The sequence below is a fragment of the Mixophyes fleayi genome, chromosome 6, assembly GCF_038048845.1.
Source record: "Mixophyes fleayi isolate aMixFle1 chromosome 6, aMixFle1.hap1, whole genome shotgun sequence".
Lineage (NCBI taxonomy): Eukaryota > Metazoa > Chordata > Amphibia > Anura > Limnodynastidae > Mixophyes > Mixophyes fleayi.
Genome location: NC_134407.1, coordinates 62,047,941 through 62,062,910, shown reverse-complemented (window position 1 = coordinate 62,062,910; position 14,970 = coordinate 62,047,941). Strand labels below are relative to the sequence as shown.

At 40.7% G+C, this 14,970-nt stretch overlaps 1 protein-coding gene across 2 annotated transcripts in view; it reads left to right on the top strand.

Moving 5' to 3' along the window:
* Positions 1 to 14,970, top strand: part of CHST3 (carbohydrate sulfotransferase 3) — a 96,684-nt gene that overhangs the window by 59,906 nt on the left and 21,808 nt on the right. Inside the window, exon 2 of one of the 2 annotated variants that reach the window (XM_075216712.1) lies at positions 5,007 to 5,061. The gene's annotated coding sequence lies outside the window, so the exon portion shown is untranslated. Of the gene's footprint in view, positions 1 to 4,949; positions 5,062 to 14,970 lie in introns of those variants that run through there. The other variant, XM_075216713.1, reaches the window with a different exon arrangement.

Sequence of the window (14,970 nt, the reverse complement as noted above, 5' to 3'; positions counted from 1 at the left end):
TGTTACCTTATAATATTATCATTTGTCTTTTGGTTTTGGTTTTAAAAAAAAAATAATTTAAAACAGGAGATTTCACAGCACAGTTTTTTTGTACCCAAGGGGCCTGAGTCATTAATGAGAGCAAAGCAAAAAAAAGGAGTAACTTTGCACTGTGGTAAAACCATATTGCATCGGTGGGGGAGGTAAATTTAAAATGTGCGGACAGATTTATACTTTGGGTAGGGCATGTCCTAGATCAACTTTAAATTTCTTTGTAAAAGGTTATCACGTATTTCTGTGCTACATGACAAAAAGGAACCAGTATTTTCTTTATGTGCAGAATAATAAACTAATTTGCACCCCTTGAATTGTAACATGGTTTGTTCAGGATCAAATATACTCTTTTTTTTTGCCTTACTTTCCTTAATGACTCACAATCCTTATTTCTAACAACCTGATAAACTAAATAATCCAATTGCTGATAAACCCAAATGAACAGGACAAGCTGGAATTGGTTACTACGGGCCCGATTCATTAAGGATCTTAACTTAAGAAACTTCTTATTTCAGTATTCTGTTTTGCACATAAGTTAAATACTTTCTGTTTTCTCATGTAGCACACAAATAGTTAATTGCTTATTTGTACACTGAAATTTAAAGTTGATATTTGGGTGCTACATGAAAAAACAGTCAGTATTTAACTTATGTGCAAAACAGAATACTAATTTGCACACCTTGCATTGTAACATGGTTTTGTCCAGGAGACTTAAATATGAAGTTTCTTAAGTTAAGATCCTTAATGAATCAGGCCCTACAACTGTTTTACCTTATTTTGACCTTAAATGAAGTATGGGGTGAAATTTAGCCCTGAACATAATTCATCTTAAATGAGGGTCTATGTTTTTCATCTCAAAATTTTGGTAATCTTACCCTGGCCATGAGGGTTGCCACCTATCTGGTTAAAATAGGACAAATCTCGTTACTAGGACAGAAACTTTACAGAGAAAGGGTAACTCATACCTGCCTCATACTTGCTGATTTTTTAATTCTTTTGTAACTTTTGATCCTGGAGGGAAGGTCACGTGGCAAGATCAAGGAGGGGTGATACACCAAATTGCATCACCCCTCCCCCCTTGTGATACAGTGATCAGTGTGTAGCATTTCATCAAGGGGGGGTAAAATTATGCGATTCAGCATGGCAGCACGGTGGCTAAGTGGTTAGCACTTCTGCCTCACAGCGCTGCGGTCATAAGTCCAATTCCCGACCATGGCCTTATCTGTGAGGAGTTTGTATGTTCTCCCCGTATTTGTGTGGGTTTCTTCCGGGCGCTCCGGTTTCCTCCCACACTCCAAAAACATACTAGGAGGTTCATTGGTTGCTATCAAAATTGACCCTAGTCTGTTTGTCTGTGTGTGTGTGTGTGTGTGTGTGTTAGGAAATTTAGACTGTAAGCTCCAATGGAGCAGGGACTGATGTGAATGAGTTCTCTGTACAGCGCTGCAAAATCAGTGGCGCTATATAAATAAATGGTGATGATGATGAACCCTGTCCCACCCACTTCACTAGGAAGTGTTTGGGATCAGGGAGAAAGACCTGCAAAATTTGGAGGTCTCCTGGAGATTCCGGAAGGGTAGGTAAGTGTGACTTGCCGACTTTCTGGACCTCCCCTTCCAGATCTGGAGGAGAAGTCCATAGGGCAAGTGCTGGGGGTGGCATTGCATAGTGGGGGGATGAATCGTCTCATCAGGACAAGCCCGGTAAGGCGTGATGACATAACCTACGTCATCAAGGCCCTGTCCTCTTTACAAAAGGAGCTGCAGGATCCAGGAAGGTATTCTACTTTTCTAGGAGTCCAGGAGGGTTCCACAAAATTGAGGAGAATAGACAAGTATGTTTTATATTTACAGTTTTAGTGGATAATATTTATTGCGAAACCAAAACAAATTTGTCTATGCAGTGTCCTTTTATTTTTGTTAGAATAAAAGACTCAGCAGAGTGAAATTCTGCCTTCTAAATTGCAGAATCATGTGATTGTAATCAGCAATGGCTTGATGAGGCATCAAGGAGCTGATGGTGTCTAATGTTACTGTTTCCATCCACAACATGAGTTTTTGCTTCATAATATATGCATGGCATGATTTTGTTTTGAGATCCAGACCGTCTAGTGACTAATGATATGGTAATGCATCGAAGGGAATAATCTGATTTTAATAGAAATTATCCATATTTTCTCCTCTAGGCTCTAAAAACATAGGGGTTGATTCATGAAGAAACGCAAAACGAATGTAATGTGCCTCTTTGAAAAAAATAAATCGAGGCATGCGCACGTCCATATTCAACAAGGAGCTGATCTGTAGAAACGTCTCAGGTTGAAACAGGTCTAGATACGCTCTGCACTGTCAGACACAATACACTGCAGGATACGTCCAATACATATGTGGAATTTTAAGTGCCAGGAGAACGCACAGAAAAAAAAAAGAAATTCCATTATTGTCACCTGGTAATAATATAGTCATTTATGGAAAACATTTTTTTAAAAAAAGTGTTTCCCCTTATGAAATACATGAATCATGATGTTATTAATGTCTCCTGTACATAAAATGCATTTTTACAGTTATGCTTGATTGCAAACACATGTTCTAGCGTGCTTACATGACTGTCATCACTATCACTTGGCACTTACACCAGACCTGTAGCTGCTGGAAGTGATACGACTTGAATCAAATGCTGCTAAGCTTAGCACGTCCTTACTGTACATTGACTACGGGTATACGCCCATTCACCTCCCCGTTCCGCCCATGAAATCATAGCCTGTCTTAATTGTACTTTGTTCTCGAAGATGAATTGCCTACACTTGCGTTCTCTGGCGTATAGCTCGTTTCCGGGCATGCGCAGTGCAAGATAATGCAAAATACGGCAAGTATCGGCATTTGCGTTACTTAACGAATCAGACTCATAGACTCTATTTTATTGAAGGAAGCAAAGAGAAATTAGAAGTCCATGGAAATCTAATTTCAGTTTATATCACATCGACACCCAAATGTGCCTTTTCCTCACCTGTAGAAGAAACAAAACTTCACAGGGTAAACCTATGACAAACTGTGTAGTATAGTGTCTTATGCCCTATAACGTCTACAACAAGATTTCCTCACTAAGGGCTTGAGTTATTAAGTGGAACAAAGCACAAACAAGGAGTAACTTTGCACCTGGGCAAAACCATGTTGCATTGGAGGGGGAGGTAAATTAAAAATGTGGGGACAGATTTATAGTTGGGGTAGAACATGCCCTAGATCAATTTTACATTTCAGTGTAAAATTAAAGCTATCAAGTATTTGTATGCTACATGAAAAAATGATCAGTATTTAACTTATGCGCAAAATAATATTTCACCCCTTGCATTGTAACATGGTTTGTCCCAGAGAACATTTACTCCTTTTTTGCTTTGCTATCCTTAATTAGGTTCTAGGTCTGTTAAGTACTTCAATATGGCTGCTGACAGCTACCACATTTGTTCCTATCTGAAAGTTGAATGTCTTTATTGAAAGCCAGCAACATGTCTGCCAAATTAACTGCAGCTTGACCTTCTCTGTAATATTTTTCAACAATCAACAGTGAGATCATCTATTATATTTTGAATGTGAAGATCGTTATGCACTGTTACATCTGTTATTCTTTCATTATTATGGTGAAGCTAAATATTAAACATGGTAAGTTTTATGCCACAGTAAAAGCTTACTTTCACTTGTGTGTGAGGGGATGTAATGGCTTAAGAAACCAATGCTGCATGATAAAGCGAATTATGCCGTATTGGTTTCTAATGAAGCCAATTGTGTCATCAGGACTTTGTCCCGCCCTCCTTACAGATAGACAGGTGAGATCTGGGAGGGAGTACTACTCTCCCAGGAGTCCAGGGGGACTCCACAAAATTCAGGATTCTCCCAGATATTACTTCTAAGTGCTCATTTAATATTAATGCAGTGTACTGTTACCCACAGCAACCAGTCATATCCTAGCTGTCATTTTTCTAATATCCTACAGTTTGCATAATGGAAGCCTAATTTATTGCAGCCCGTTTGTGTATATAGCACCATCTTACATATGTTCTACAGCATTATTTTAAGGAAGCAGCAATAAGCTAAAGGTTAGCATACCTCCTAACCTTGCCTTTTCTTCAATCGGAAAATGAGAGGTGACAAGTCACAATGAGGGAGTGTCCACACATCATGATGGGGGTGTGGCCAAATCCCTGAGGGTGTGCCTAGCACACTTGAATGCTAGGCTGCCCTGTACTCCAAACACCTTGACTGCCGTGTGCACCAATATGGAGCACCTGTACACCACTGCTCTGCCATGCAGAGCGGCAGTGGATGAGACCACCAAATGTACCACCCGTGGGACAAAGCTGTCCCGATTGGGATGGCAGGACAGATCCCTCAGATCGTGACTGTGCCACCCAAATTGGGATATTTGGGATGTATGGTTTAGCTACTTTTAGTCGTATTAGTATCATGTCATATGGTTCATTATGACCGCTCTTACCAGGGTGTTCTAATAACTATTTGGATTTAACTCGTATTTCAATATTGTTATATAACCGTTTAAAACAAAATGGGAAATTCATCCAGCTTCGCTGCTTAGGTTCTTGTTCTGGAAAACAATCGAGATGCTGGGCCTGAGTTTTGTCATTTTGGCTAACTCATGTTTGAAGTATTCACCACATGTACTCAAATAAGTACTTTAAAATAAAAAGACAGCACAAAACTGTCATAAAGTAAGAAAGTTTTGCTTAAGCACAAGAAATATAAGAGACATTCAGATATTGTGGGTAATGAGTATGTGTCATGCTTATAAGAAAAGGTGTGCAGCAGTTCTAACACAGGAAATGGAATTTCAGTGTCAACGTAGTAACTAGCTTTGTGGTGGGTTTATGGTTTAGCTTTAAGCAGAAGCTGCTGCTGGGCAGACACACATTGAATATAAAACAACCAGCACAACTCTTACCACATCTTCTTTTTCACATTACACAGGTGCATGTTTTCCATTGTAAAGCGCACAAAAGAGATGTTACAACCCCAGTACCAGGTACGTACATTTCAGTTCTCCATTTAATATTAGCTGTTTTGTTGTCTGTAGTTTCTAACCCATAAATGCTATGGGAATTTTTTTACTAACTAGCTTAAATCTAAACTTGCACAGTATAGTAACCCGTACCAATCAATCAGCAATTAGTTTAGCAGAAGGTAAGATTGTATTTACCATAGTGGTAAATGAAGTACATACCTAGGAAAGTGTTGTCCTGATAAAAGGGACATTCAGAGAAAGGGTTGATTTTGTCAGTGTTTTTCCTCATGCTGTTATGTCAGCTATGTGTGCCTATTGCCTTAATCTCTCCATGCAAACGTCCACAGATATGTCTTCCAACTATATTATTGAAGCCTAAACACATTCTAAAGGCATGTTGCCACAAAGGATGGAAGGAGGGTAGGATATGATCAGTCTGTGCTGTCAATTATAATTTTAGTTACCTCTTTTTAGTGGGTATTTCTGAAGTCTCTGTATAATTTATTGAGGAACTAGGTAAACGGTGGTTTAGTGAAGAACAGAATCATAGTTGCCTACTCTCCCAGAATATTGGGAAACCTACAGGGAAGGTAGGCTAATCTCCCTGATCTTTGCTGCGCCTCCTGTACTACAAGAAAATGGCCACTGCTCTCATAAATGAGGTTTGGTAATTTTGCTCTAGTGTTTTCTCTTGATAACTGATCTCACAGATCGTCCTACATATAGGGCTAGATTTACTGAGCTGCGGGGTTGAAAAAGTGGAGATGTTGCCTATAGCAACCAATCAGATTCTAGCTGTCATTTTGTAGAAAATACTAAATAAATGAAAGCTAGAATCTGATTGGTTGCTATAGGCAACATCCCCACTTTTTCAAACCCGCAGCTTAGTAAATCTAACCCATAGAGTATAACAAGGAGATTCAGTCATGTATTTAGATCAATTATAGTCATTACTCATTTTCCTCCTTAGTAATTCCTCGCTGGTTATTGAGATTGTCCTGCACAGAATATAATTGTAAAATTCCACTCTAGATCTATACGATACACAGGATAGTCCCTTTATTTACATGGAGATATTTACCAGGAAGAGGTGCTCTCAAGACAATGGCCACTGCTCTCCTGTTTGTGTCTGTGTGTTTCTCTGTGTCATAGTTGCCTACTCCCCTGAAATATTTGGAGACCTCTGGGAAGGTAGACTTATACCCCATTCATACTGAACCAAAATCCCGGGTTTTTGCCGGGGCGAGCTCAAACGACCCGGGTCTTGGTGCAGTATGAATGGTGTTTCTGAGCTGGGACGCTCCGAGCCCTGGCAAAAACCCGGCTTGAAAAACCCGGGATATTGCCGGGGCGGCAGTATGAAAGCGGTATAACCTCCCAGATTCCCACTGTGCCTCCTGACCTGTGATGCAGGCTAGCATAGGCACACTAGCCAACACTAGCCAGCATATATGAAATGGACCCCCATGTATCTGCATGGAAGACCTAATTATTTATCAAGCAGTGTGGCAGTAATTTCATTGCTGCCCTGCTTTGTTATCCCTGCCGATAGTAAAATTAAAATAATCTTCCCCTCAGTCCTGCTGCACTATACAGCCTCTGGCAGCAAACTGTGCACAGTACCAGAGGTTCCACCTGCTGGGGCTGGACACGCCACTGGATGGCACTAGATAGGCCCATGGGGAGAGATTGTGCTGTCTCCCTGAAATGATTATTTAAAAATAGTAAAGTATGAATAACCTCCCAGCTTATTATCCCGAGCCTGAAAGCTCTGAGGCAGTGGCAAGTGACAGTTAAGATTAAAGCTATACCCAGAAATTGTTTGACAAGAGACTCCTGGGTTTGTACTTGTCTCTCAGATGCCGGAGGGGAGGTCAGATCGCAGGTGCAGGAAGGGGCTTGGTGTCACCATGGCCCCCCCACTGCTATGTAATGCCAAAATTCACTATATAGCGGGGGGTGGGGCTTGATGACAATAATTGTTTCAGTTAGCCCCACCTCCACCAGGATCCAGGAGGGCGCCTACTCAACTTGGAGGATTCTCTGAAACTCAATAAGCAAGTATGGTTTTTACTATCCACTGGCTCTTAGACATTTCCTACACCAGGCATTAAGATGAGGCTTCTGTTTTTATCCTCCATAGACTCATTTGTTCTGATTCTAGATGAGGCTTTTACTCACTTCTCCTTTGCATGCCGTTAGATTTTGGATATTTTCAGATTTTTCTGAAGGGGCTCATGTAATTTTAGGGGGGTAAAATGTTTCTCGGTACAGCCAATTGTTGGATCTAGGGTTACCAACTGTGCTGTGTAGGTTTTCAAATAACTAACAGGAGATATATATATATATATATATACAGATATATATATATATATCTATCTATCTATATCTATCTATCTATATGTGTGTGTGTGTGCTACAATCCATGTGTTTGTTCATTTGTTATTATAGGCCTTTGTTATATGATTAACTATTTTAGTTAAACCATTTTATGATGAGGGTTTGTGCAGTACTTTGAGTTATTATTATTTGTTCCTCTGTGTTTGTCTGATAACATAATTTCTGCTGTGTGTAATAAACTGTTAATCTGCAGACAAATTGATTTGTGCAGATTGTATTTGCTTTTCTTTCTTTCTTTTAATATTCTTGTTTTGTTACTTTTTATCAACCATTTATTTTCGCCCAAAAAAACATATGGGGGAAGTAGTGTCAGACAGTTGGTTACATGGGATACACTTATACAAATTCAGTGCATATAAACTCATAGGGGTTGACGCAGAGTTGTGCACAAAATGTGAATAACTTACTCTTAACATAGAGTTTGGAAAACAAGCATATTTCCACCCATATGCAGCAGAGCTGTACGCATCTCGAGATTTGTCTACCTCCGCACAACTGTAAATAGACATTGTAGTGCCCTGGGTGAGAGAGACCGCGGTGTAGACACAGAGACACACAAATACAAAGGTAAGGGGGGGAGAGAAAGACAGACACACATAAAGAAGAGACAGAAATGAACACACAAAGGGACACATGATGAGGCAGAAGGGGAGAGATTGTCATAGTCAAATGAATGGGAGAGAAAATTGCTCAGATGTGAAACAAAACTGACACAGAGAAAGGGGGGGAGAGACTGGCACAGACAGGGGAATGGCAGAAAGATTGGCACAGACAGGTAAAGGCATAGGGGCTGGTGATTACAGGGGAGGCGCAGAGAGAGAAAGAGTGGATAGACTGGTGCAAACAGTGGAAGGTCAGAGAAGCTAATGCAGACATGGAAAGGGCAGAGAGGCTGGAGCAGACAGGGGAAGGGCAGAGAGGCTGGAGCAGACAGAGGAAGGGCAAAGAGGCTGGAGCAGACAGGGGAAGGGCAGAGAGGCTGGAGCAGACAGAGGAAGGGTAGAGAGGCTGGAGCAGACAGAGGAAGGGCAGAGAGGCTGGAGCAGACAGAGGAAGGGCAGAGAGGCTGGAGCAGACAGAGGAAGGGCAGAGAGGCTGGAGCAGACAGAGGAAGGGCAGAGAGGCTGGAGCAGACAGAGGAAGGGCAGAGAGGCTGGAGCAGACATAGGAAGGGCAGAGAGGCTGGAGCAGACAGAGGAAGGGCAGAGAGGCTGGAGCAGACAGGGAAAGGGAAGATAAGTTGGCATAGAGGCTTTAAAATACAGAAGATGGGCAGGGAGGCAGGTGCAAGCAGGAAAAGGGCAGAGAGGTTGGTGCATGTAGAGGAAGAGCAGAGATGTTGGAGCAGAGAGGGAAGGGGCATGGAGACAGACACAGAGAGGGGAAGGCAGGAGAGGCTTTTGCAGACAGGGGAAGATCAGAGGCTGGAGAATACAGGAGAGGAGCAGGGAGGCAGACGCAGAGAGGGGAAGGGCAGAGAGGGTGGTGCAGACAGGGGTAGGGCAGAGAGACTGGTGTAGTCAAGGAAAGACAAAGAGGCTGATGCAAATGGGAAGAGCAGAGAAGCTGGCGCAGACGGGTAGAGCAGAGAAGCTGGCGCAGACAGGGGAAGGGCAGAGAAGCTGGCATACAGGCTGGAGAATACAGGAGAGAGGCATGGAGACAGAGAGAGTGGAACGGTAGAAAGGCTGGTGCAGACAAGGAAAGGCAGAAAAGCTGGCATAGACAAGGGAAGGGCAAAAAGGTTGGTGTAGGTAGTGGAGGAACAGGGAGGTTGGCACAGACAGAGGAAGGGAGGCTGGTGTAGACAGAAGAAGGCCATAGAGGCTGCAGAATATAGATGAAAGTCAGGGGGTTGCAGATGCAAACAGGGGCAGGGTAGAGAGGCTGCCTCTGACAGGGGAAGAGTAGAGAGGCTGGGGCAGAAAAGGGAAGGGCCGAGAGGTTGGCTTAGACAGGGGGAAGGCAGGAATGTTGGCACAGACCACGAATGGACAGGGAGGCTGGCACAGACAGTTGATGGATAAAGAGGGTGGTCTAGATGGGGGAGGGGCAGAGAGGCTGGCGCAGACAGGGGAAGAGGAGAGAGGATGGCACAGACAAGGGAAGGGGTGAGAGGATGGCACAGACATGAGAGAATCTAATACTAACACCCGCAGTTAGTATTACCTTATTTTCCTTCACTCCCTCCTACATGTGCAGATGGTAGGAGGAGAGTGTTCAAGTGTCACAGCCCAGTAGAGCAGGAGAGGTGGGATTAGGGAGCTTAGAACAGATGTTCTGGGACTGACTAATCCCCATCTAGATGAAGAGCACAAGAAATATGGCAATAGAAATATACACAAGCACCTAGGTACCAATTTTACTTTATTTCGAACATTAAAAAAAATAAAAAATGAGTTTCCGTTCATAGTGCATCTGAAGTACATTGCCCTCTTCCGCCACACTAAACTACCGGGAGCCTATCTTTATGGGGCCCTGTGGAATGCAGGGCCTTGGAACAACCGCCAGGTGGCAAAACATCCCCTCGGCTTTGCGCCCTGCGCAGCTGCACTACCCTTGTTCCAGTCCTGCAATTCTGCAGCTGGTACAAGATAAACTAATGTCTAAATGACTGCTTACTGCACTGTCCAAGTTTGCACCAATATTAGTAAAAAGTACGTGTTGGTTATTATGTAAATAATGTTTACTACATTATATATTTTTACCTGTACCAAACCACCAGAAGCTGTACAAACATGACAGTTGCAGGTGGCTGCTTTAATATTGGTGGCGGATAATTATATAATATAATATTTTGGCACTTTATAAATAATGATCATGATATTTAAAGGTTACTACATATATAACTGCAATATTTAATACAATTTCCACAAAGACAAAAGAAGGCTGATATAGAATAATACACACGCAACACGACATGGAAATGATTATATTACAACTAGACTGTATTGTAGATGATACTTTTCAACAAACCATTTCTTGTAGAACATAAACAATAAGAGGAGCTGCTGAGAATTATAAAACAGGATAAGTTAGGTTTGAGGAGGCACAATACACTTATTAATTATGTGCAATCATTATTGATTAAGGGAGCAAAAGCAAATAATAATGATTTTATGTGGGCAAATTATTTTCTCAATATATTAGTGGCGGCACTAATGTATGATTATTTAAGGGGGCAATATTATTTAACAGCAATATTAAGGGAGCAATATTAGTTTATAATTATATTATTTATGCAATACTATTTCATTGCTAATGGGGGGCAGTTATACTTTACTTATGATGGGGGCGAAATTTACTATTTCATGATGTGGGCCCCATGTGTAATGCATACTAGTGGCACTACAAGTGCCAGTATACACATGAGCATACAATACTGAAACTCCAAGGGGTAAATGTATCATACCCCGATTTCTTCAACTCGCAGGAGTTCGGCGTCTTTGCAGCTTAAATTTAAAGCGGCGCTGCCTTGTAAAGGGACGTTTCCCTTTACAAGGCAGCGCCGCTTTAAATTTAAGCTGCGCAGGCGCCGAACTCCCGCAAGTTGAAGAAATCGGGGTATGATACATTAACCCCCAAGTGTTTAGTTTGTCAGAAAATATGCAAATATTGTTGGCTGTAGTTTCTAGATTGAGTTACCACAACAGGAAGAGCTAATCTTCTCTGTAGCTATGTATATCCACAGTGATAGTGACAACAACAACAATATCGCCTGTTAGAAGAGGTTGAGAATCTGTTTTACACCATTTTATCTCAAAGGCCTCAGCAACAGCGAATGTTTTCAATAGATCCTACAAAAAGCACATCCTAATAAATTTGCATCTATCCTTTTGTGTTAAAAGTTAAATTGTAGTTAAATTGTGCTCTGCCACTGCTGGTGAGCCTTCATGACGACAATTACTCCTCAAAGTCCTTACATAGTGCCTGATTCATTAAGGAGAACAAAACATAAAAAAGGAGTTACGTTTGCACCTGGGCAAACCCATGTTGCATTGGAGGGGGAGGTGCATTTAAAAGGTGGGGGGACAGATTTATATTCGACATAGGGCATGTCCTAGATCAACTTTACATTTCAGTGTAAAATAAAGCTAGCAAGTATTTGTGTGCTACATGAAAAAACAGCCAGTATTTTCCTCATGGCCAAAATAATAAACTAATTTGCACCCCTAATTTGCATTGTAACATTGTTTGTCAAGGATCAAATTTACTCCTTTTTTTGCATTGCTGTCCTTAATGACTCATAAAGCTAGATTTACTAAGCTGCGGGTTTGAAAAAGTGGGGATGTTGCCTATAGCAACCAATCAGATTCTAGCTTTCATTTATTTAGTGCTTTCTACAAAATGACAGCTAGAATCAGATTGGTTGCTATAGGCAACATCCCCACTTTTTCAAACCCGCAGCTTAGTAAATCTAGCCCATAGTGTCTTAATAGTTCTAAGGCATCTCTTGTTCTTCATGAATTGTGGAGACAAAAAAAAATCTTTGACTTCATTAGAAAATGTGATCTTCCAGCTTACTTGTCTACTCTTCTAGAATCATACCTCCCAACATTTAGAATTATGAAATCAGGATAAAAACCCCATTCAGTCCAAACTCCGTCCAAAAATGTGTCAAACTTGGGTAAAACTCCACCCATGTTTTTTAAGCCCCACCCCTTTTGTGTCCCATTAATCTGAATGTCCAGCAAAAATTTAAACAGTTGGGATTTATGTAGAATCTCTAGACAACTGACAAATTTTGGGAGTTCAGCTAGATTCCTGGGAGGGTAAGCCACATTCCGGGATCCCACCTCTCCTTCTTTAAAAGCATTGTACAGCAGAGGATGGGGTCTTTGCATCATCACTTCCCCATCCCCCCACCACTTGCCATTTGGAGGTATAAAAATAAGGCATGTGTGCCCTCCAGTAAGATGTATATTCTGTGTAAATTGTTTGCTATAAATAATGTCAGGAATATAGATTATACTGGCATAATTATACGAGAGATGCAGCAAGAAATAATGGAGAAGGTTACTTAAGTAAATCATGTTTTTGTCTCCGGGCTTGCTAATGCACACGAAATAATACTGTGACTAATAGCCTGTACTGCTTTCTCACACCAATGTAGAACCATGGGATTGGCTCTGATATACTCTGCACTGACCCTTGACATCTGTGTAATGAGCAGCCATTCTACAAAAAAGCTTTTGTGCCAGAAAAAAAAATTCACACAAACATATTATGTTACATTGACCAGCTTTTGGACTGTTAAAAGCAATGCTTCCTCCCATCCCCTGTGAATAGATACAATATGATAACTTGTGACAAAATGTATGTTACATTTTATGTAGTAAACTTAGTCGATATGTCCCCAACAAATGAAACCACATTTGGGTTTCCAGTATATCAAACTAGGATTTGTCCAGTTGATTGGGTCCCAGAATTATTTATTGATCTTCCAAAAGTGACAATGGCAAAGACAACTTCTAAAACGCATATCGGCTCTTCTACCTTCCTGAACACTACTGGAACAAACTAGTATCATGATAATGTTTACAATGTTTATTTATATTAGAGATGCTCAGGCTCGGTTTTCCGAAAACTGACCCCCCCCCCCCCACGAACATCACCAAGCCGGCTCAGTACTTTTCCGCTTCCTTATATTGAATAGAGGCCAAACGTAATTTTTGCATCGTCGGATCTTGCAGGCTTTGGATTCCATAGGTACCTCCCTCCCCAGCAGATCCAGCGCTATTACTCACACAGAAACAGGAGTAGCAGTGTTCTTGTTACTCTCCATTCTCCAGTGACATTGCTCAGTGCCATTGCTCACACAGACACAGGAGTAGCAGTGTTCTTTGTCACTCTCCAGTCTCCAGTGACATTGCTCATAGAAAAACAGGAGGGGTAGCAGTGTTCTTGTCACTTGACAAAAATTGACTGTAAATTACTGGAAATTAATATTATTGAGGGTAATAATAATGTAGGAACAAAAAGAGAGCCAAATATGTGATTTTAGCATTTTTTAGAATTTTCTTAAATAAATAAAAAAACAGATCCAAAACACCTGAGGGTGGTTTTGCCAAAACCAAAACATGAAGTTAACACAGATCCAAAACCAAAACCAAAACATGGGGGTTAGTGAACATACCTTATTTAAATGCAGGAAGCTTAGCCAAGGTACTCAGTCCTAGGTACTAGGGTAAAATTAAAAGAGTTTCTTTACTTAGCTATGTGTAAGCTAGACTTAATTTTATGTTATCCCTTTGTGCAGACTATGAGTAAACTCAGGGGGTGCACTTGATAACTCTTTGCTTGCCCTCTGTCCTTTTCAAATCTCGGCCCAGACCCCAAAAACATCATACTCCACCCCATCACACACCCCTTGCCATTGGGCCGAGCTCCAGGCTATTGTATGTTGAGAGGATTTTCACACTAAATAAGACTGACAGGAGAACTCTGGGCAGTCATAAAAAGTTTATGGGAAAAAGAAGACAACAGCAATTGTACAGAATTGTTAGCTCTGAAAGCCGACTACCTTAGAAATAAGGTAAGACAATATAACTAGAACATTTTTAAAGATGTATTCCTTAATATATACAAATGGAAAACAAAGATTTTGGGTTATAGTCTCTTTCATTTGAGGGCTAAAGGACTGACAGAACCATCTAACTCTTTCATTAATCTCTATTGCATTAATTTAGGTGGACACACAAATGGCACAGCATAACCTGTTTGTGACTGAGGAGTCATAGATCCCTAATCAAAATATGAATGGACCATAGCCACAAAAAATGAGACACGTTACATCTTTAAAAAAAAATATTTCCACAGGGACTTCAGCACACAGGACATCCTACAACACTTTAAATAATGTTCTACAAATGGTGGTGGACCAATGTATATGTGATTTCCTCAAAAATTATATGTGCGTTAGCTATTAACCATATGTTGCTTTAAGATTTTTATTATTAATGACAGTTTTTTCAAAACTGCCCAACAAACTATTTAATTGAGACACTGGATCCACATGTCTACATGATTATAGCTCACTTTTCCTCGCTGTTTAACAAAAAATTTGTGTAAATATAAGAAAACAGAGACAACCTTAATAAAATCGATTAAAATCACACTGTGTGACATGGAATGAGTGCACAAAATAATCAAAACACAGATACAGTGCAATACACCCATTGCAGAGAAATCCTGAGATGAAGTATTAAAATTGAAACATAACACTGTAACACCAGAAGAAATTAGGAATGCAGCAGAGATCTCTAGAGAGAAAGGAGAATTCAGCTGGGCTACTAATTTATTCTGTAATATTTTAAATGCTGCCCTTTGTTGCTGCATTTTCCAGTTTCTCCTTTGGATTACAAGCGATTCCTTTTTCACTTGTTACTTTTATTTATTATTAACATTTATTTATAGTAACAAAAGAGATGAGAGGCCCTGCTCGCAGGCTTACTATACTATAGAACTTATTATGTATTATTTGTTTCTAAAACTATAAAATGTCCTGCATACACTTTGTGGCACAATATA